General features: G+C 46.8%; 1 pseudogene; it reads left to right on the top strand.

The window, feature by feature from the left end:
• LOC101569008 overlaps positions 1-6,195 on the top strand; it is an 8,934-nt pseudogene extending 2,739 nt beyond the window's left edge.
• Positions 6,196-6,677: the final 482 nt, after the last annotated feature.

The following is a 6,677-nucleotide window of genomic DNA, read 5'->3' on the forward strand; positions in this document are numbered from 1 at the left end:
CTAAAAGAGTCCAGTAGCCCATAATAGTATTGGGTCTTCTGCTTGGCTGGCAATGTCAGAAATTGTTGACCTGAGTCCCCTACAGCTCAACATAACACCATGGCTTTACTTCTTATACTTTGTTTTAGCTTTTCTTTTTTAAACTGCCTCCATTCAGTTTGTAAAAGGATAAATCCCGGATGGAGCCGCTACTGCCCACCTCAAGCTCCAAGGCTGAGGAAAGTCTTTGTTCCACTCTCTGGGATCTTCCTACTAGCCATGACAATTTCTTATTCATTCCCCCAAGGAAGCTGTGAAATGACTCTTGTATCCCCTTTCTTCTGTAACATAATAGCCCTTCTGAGATAAAATGACAACCCGGCTTCCCACTCCCTGCCTCATAAGCCTGCTCTGGATCCCTGGGCTCCAGCACTTCCTCTCTGGTGAAGGTGTGGCTCCTGTGTGCAGACTTGGCCTCTGCTGAGTCTTGAAAAGTCGGCTGTCTTCAGCTTTTCCATTTGCCTGGTGACCTGCCCTGTGGATCGTCTCACAGCATCAAGTGAGAAGTGACTCCCCCAGGGTCCGCTTGGACGTGCACTCTGAATAGGAAGACACCGAGGTGTGCTGGGCCTTGATCCCTCTGTGCGGGCAACACTGCGCATGTGCTGGAACAGAGACACGGTATGAAACTGAGCTGTTCATCTGATGGTTTCACTGGAGCTTTTGAGAATAGAAGAGCCAAGCCAGGGAAGCAACACGCTCTACAGCTCAAAAGTGAGAACACCCGAGTCAGGAAAGAGCCCAGAATAAATGGGAGACTTGGGAGTTGAGTGGCAAAGGATGGTTTCTGGGGCTTGCACTGCTTTGCTAAGGAGCCAGACCTGAGAGGAGCCAGGCAGGAAGTGACCTCTCTGGACCCCTCCTGCCAGCTGCTCTGGGTCCTCGGTTCAGAGGCTGCCTCTGTGAGGAAGTGAACAGCAGAAGCAGGATTTGCTTGTGGTCTCCATGTTCATATAGGGCCCATTCCATGGCTTAAACTCACTGCCTTCTCTTCCGTCCTTTCCTTTGCCCCAGGCCAGCTATCTACCTTCCCTCATCTAGATGTTCCTGGCTTTCCCTGCTCCATCTTTGCCCCATTAACCGATTTATCTTCCTGCCAGAGCTGTATCTCTAAATGTCCAATAAAATCTGAACAGGTCACTCCACTGCTGAAAATTCTTTAATACCTACCCTCTTCCGATAAGGATAAAATCAAAACCCCTTTTCACTTTATGCCCAGGACAGTTTCCATCTGGACTCTGCCTGCTCCTGCAGCCCCACTGCAACTCCCTTCTTCCTGGGTTCTTGCATCCCTGAGCTGAGAGAAGTTTCAGAATTAATCTCACTGCAATTACTTGAGCCCCTCAACAACACCCCCCAATGTGAGTGGAAGCTGTCCAAGACTGTCTTCACACTACATATTTCTCAATTCTAACAGCATATTACATTATAATTTCATAATTGTTTGCTTGCTTATTTCCGTTCTAAACCCCTTAGACAGTGTGTCTGGGGTGGGCATGGGGTGACGGTTATGCTTCATTATTTCATCTTGACTGTGTGGAGGCACCAAGGGGATCAGTAAGGCACAGCACTCTTCTGTATCTGGGAGGTCCCTGCGCCTCTGTTGTTCCCCAGCTGAGCTTCTTGGCTGCCATAAGCTAAGCGACTGCTCAACGTGATGTTCCTCCCTTGGGACCCGCTGACCATGGGCCGAGTCACCTCAAAGCCAGGTGTCAGGTAAACCTTAAATTGAACCTCTCCTCTTTTAGACTGTAGGTGTCAGATATAGTCCAGCTGTGGGAAAGCTGGATAATACAAGGGGAGTCTGTATTATTACGATATTATTTTTAATTGCCATTTTAATTATTTTCAGTGTAGTGCAGTAATTACATTGACAGTGTTGTACAGCAGTCACTACTAGGGCTGGGGACAGAGCTCAGCAGCAAAGCGCCTGCCTACCAAGCTCGACGTCCTCAATTCGATTCCCAGTACCAAAAACATAAAATACAAAGCAATCACTGCTATTTTTTTATCTCTCCAAATGAAACTCCTTATTTTCACCCCTAGTGAAACCCTCCAAATGAAACTCCCTTTCCACCCCAAGTAATCCTCACTTTTTGACCCTATAAATTTGCCTATCCTAAGTATTTTACATAACTATGTGATACTTATTATTCTGTGCCCCGCTTATTTCACTTTATATAATGTTTTCAAAGTTCATCCCATATCAAAACTTTCTTTTTCTTTTTCTTTTTCTCTTTTTGAGACAAGGTCTCCCTATGCAGCTCAGGCTGGCCTTGTAGCTCAGATTGGTCTTGAATTCTCAGCAATTCTCCTGCCTCAGCCTCCCCTAGGATTACAGGCATGCACCGTCCTCCCTGGATATACAGACGTTTTAGAGCCCTTACAATTATCCCAAAGGGCCAACAAGATAGTTCAGCAGACTAAGCAGCTGCTTAGGCAAGTGCAGGGACCAGGTTTGATCCCTGATCCCCAACACCACGTGCCGCGCCAGCTCTGCTCCCAGGCGTGATGAGCCCGAGACTGGGCATGGTGGTGCATGCCTATGATCCCAGTGCCAGGGAGGCTGAGATAGGAGGATCACTATGAACCTGAACTGCTCATCGTGAGATCCTGTACCAAATACATTTAAAAGAAAACTGTACCCCCAACCTTAAAACCTTTATATACCCAGTCCCCAGTGTAGATATTTGCTGATATCACTCCAATGGCAGCCTGCCTATAGGTGGAATAAATTTTATATTTCCCACAGCTTCAGTCCCTGGGTGGTTCCTCATGCATTACAAGACCTTATTACAAGAGACCCTGTCTCAGAACACACACAAAAATGTATGTGTGAGTCCCTATTTTCACCTATTTTGTTTAAGTTTTCCTTGTCTTCTAATTCTATTATCTGGGTCAGTGTGGGATTCATTTTATTTTATGTTATTTTATGTTATTTTTGGTACCAGAGATTGAACTCAGGACCTTGTACTTGCCAGGCACCTACTTATGCCTGCTGAGCTATCTCCCCAGCCCATTTTGATGAATTTTTTTTTCAAGATGAGTCATGTTTCCTCCTTCTTGCGTGCCTGCTAATTATTAATTCAGTGATAGAAATTGAGAATTTTACCTTTTTTTTTTGCAGAACCAGGGATTGAACTCAGACCCTTGTGCTTGCCAGGGAAGCACTTATTCCACTGAGCCATCTCCCTGGCCCAGAACTGTGAATTTTTTTTTTTTTGCGCAGAACCAGGGATTGAACTCAGACCCTTGCGCTTGCCAGGGAAGCGCTTATTCCACTGAGCCATCTCCCCAGCAATTTTACCGTTTATTACAGAATATTTTTGGATTATGTTAAACTTTTTCTGGAATCCAGTTAAATTTCTTGGAAGTAGTTTGGTCCTTTTTGTTCTTGCTTTCATAACATGGCAGCTCTAAAACTCTGCTGTCTGTGGCCAACTGCTCAGGGAAAAAAATTCCTGAGTAGTCACAGTATAAGTTTTTTAGTCTGGCTGGTGGAAACAGCAATTATTCTCGGCTGTTCTGGTTATGTTCTGAGGCTGGTATGTGGTGGGCCCTGGGTTCCTCACTGGAGTAATCCGTGTATGGATTCGTAATTTAACAGGCCATTGGGAGGTGTGGAAAGCTGAGGAAACAATCCTTGGGGGCGTGAACATGAAGGGCACAGTTTGCGCCTCCTCTGCCCTACCCCTTTCTGGGTGACATGAGGCAAGCAGCTTTGCTCTACTGCATGTTCCCCATGGTGGTGCTGTGCCACGCCACCAGGTCAGCCGAAAAGCAATGCCCATGGGTGTGGTAGCTGATACACCGCATCAACCTGAGGACCCGGAAGCTTAGCGGGATGGCTCAGCATCTCCACAACCTAGGGCGGGGAGGGCCCACGCCAGAGTGACTCAGCACTTATAGGGTATAAAAGGGGTTGAGGAAGGCTTTTCCAAGGCACTTCAGAGGAGCTTGGCTCTTCCCAGCCTCTTTGCAGTTGGTGTGGAAGGAAGAGAGAGGCTTGATGGACGCCACAGCTGCTGCTCCTCCTCTGCTCTTCATTGTGTTCTGCCACCATGAACTGCTGCCATCTGCCCTGGAGCCAGTAGAGGATGGACTGAAACCTCCACAAATTGTGAGCTAAATAAACCTTTCCTTCCTTAATTTTGGGTGTCCGATATTTTGTCCTAGCAACAAATGAAAAGTAACCAACACAATGAGCTACATTCCCTGGAACTGTGAAACAAAATAAATCCTTTCTCCTTTGAGTTGATGTATCTCAGATACTCTGCCACAGTGACTGAAGGCTAACACCTCAGACCTGTGCGAATGCTACATGCTGTTCCCTAATCCATTCTGATGGGTTTATCTTGGCCTCAGGAAGTTTCTCACACATGACTTGATCACTACTCTGCTGAATATTTGAAAGTGCAGCTTATAATTGGAGCAAAAAGAGCTTGAAAGTCATCAGTCACTTCTATCTTCACACCAAGAAAAAGCTGAATAAATTGAAAATCAAGTACTCAGAGGGGCTGGGGAGATAGCTCAGTAGAATAAGTGTTTGCCTGGCAAAGCGCAAGGGCCTGAGTTCAATCCCCAGTTCTGCAAAAAAAACAAAACAAACAAAAAAAAAACAAAAAAAAAAAGATCAGACCTATCAGAAAGTTGAAAAAAAAAAAAAAAGTTGAAGGGCCAGCAAGATAGCTCCATGGACTAAACACCTGTTTAGGCAAGTACAGGGACTAGGGTTCTGTTCCCCAGCATGACATGCTGTGCTGGCCCTGCCCCCACCTCCTGGCATGCTGAGCCAGCCACTGAGACCAGGTTGGTGTGGTGGTGCACACCTGTAATCCCAGTACTGGAGAGGCTGAAAACAAGGGGATCACTATGAGTTGGAGCTACATACTGAGACACTGTACCAAACACATACATTTTTTAAAAAATTTTAAGAAGTTAAAGTCACATGGCAAACTGCTATCCCCAAATCTAGAAAAAAAGCCACACAGGAAATTACAGTTTAATGGAAGTGGAAGCCCAGTAGAAGAATCCTGCAGCCGAAGCCATTACTAGTGGTTTTAACATGTGTAACATACGGTGGGAGTGGAGGAAACAGCAGAGGTTACCAGGATTGTGTATGGGCAACAGCAGGGCCTGGCATGTATTGCATCTGGGTGCAGGCAGGGAGCGTGATAGGACCATCTGCCCTGAGCAAGAAGTGTGCTTCTTTTATGGGGTGGAGAGAAGGCAGAGGACATTAGGCGGGAAGATCCCAAGAAACATCTGCAGCCAAACTTGGGCAATCTTCCCTGTCAGTGGGCAGTCCTTGAAGTGTCTGGAGTTGATCCGTGGGTATCTCCAGATGTCCCAGGGGCTGCAGAGTCCTTGTCCTGTCTTACCTCCTTTCCTGTGCTTGCTGAGATGACAACTTTGGTACTGAGTTCCCTGCAGAGAGTAGTATCTGCACTGGCAGGAAGGTTAGGAGCTGGGAGAGTCGGGTCTAATTGGAGTCTTACGGCTTACAATGTGACGCATTAAAATTTAATTAACAAAGGGGCTGGGGATATAGCTCAGCAGCACAGCACCTGCTTTGTAAGCATGAAGTCCTCAGTTTGATTCCCAGTACCCCAACAAACAAAATCCTGCAAAATTTAATTGACAAATTGCTGGAGCCCTTATGTGGGTAACCCTGGGAGTTAACAACTGGGGTGGAAGTGTCGTCCAGATAGCTCAGTGGACCAAAGCACCTGCTTAGACAGAGCACAGCAGCTGGGAGTTCAATCCCTGGTGTCCCGTGCCAGCCCCGCCCCTGGGACGTGCTGAGATGGCAATTGAGACTGGGCAATGTGGCATGTGCCTGCAATCCCAGCGCTTGGGAGGCTGAAAACAGGAAGATAACTACAAGTCAGATCTACATAGTGAGACCCTGTAGACCCTGTGCTAAATACATTTTAAAAACAAAGCAGGTGGGAGCTATCCATACTTTGAGTTTTACCTCCAGTGTCACCATTAGGTTCTTACAATGAAACTGTAGAAAAATTCATCTTGTGCTTCTAGTCAGAGAATGAAAGCAGCCAACTGAAATATGTCCAGATGTCTCTGTCTTCCCCAGCAGCGCCTAAACTCAAGGGAAGCCTCATCAGAACCCAGCCAGCCAAGTTTTACCAAGCCTAGCTGACCTTGAGGAGGAGAAGTACCCAACTCCTGCCCACCTCCCCAGCTTTCAACCTGGCTCACTAAAGACAGACCTAATCCTAGGACCATAGACTGCCTGCCCCTACACACACACTCCCCCATCAGCAGGGCTTACTATATAATAACAAAACATGATCACTAAAAGAACTACAAGGTGGCCAGGCATGGTGGCATGTGCTTGTAATCCCAGTACTCAGGAAGCTGAGGCAGGAGGATAGCAAATTGGAGGCCACCTTGGACTACATAGTGAGTTCAAGGCCGGCCTGGACCACGTAGCAAGACCCTCTTAAAAAAAGAGAGAGAAAGGAACTGCGAGGCTCAGAGTCTATTTAAGGAGTTCTAGGGACACCCAAGACAACAAGGGGAGATACACTAAAGACACTACAGGGGATGGGGAGATGGCTCAGTAGAATAAGTGCCTGCCTAGCAAGCACAAGGGCCTGAGTTCAATCCCCAGTTCT

This window comes from Octodon degus, unplaced genomic scaffold (genome assembly GCF_000260255.1).
Source record: "Octodon degus isolate 3935 unplaced genomic scaffold, OctDeg1.0 scaffold00130, whole genome shotgun sequence".
Lineage (NCBI taxonomy): Eukaryota > Metazoa > Chordata > Mammalia > Rodentia > Octodontidae > Octodon > Octodon degus.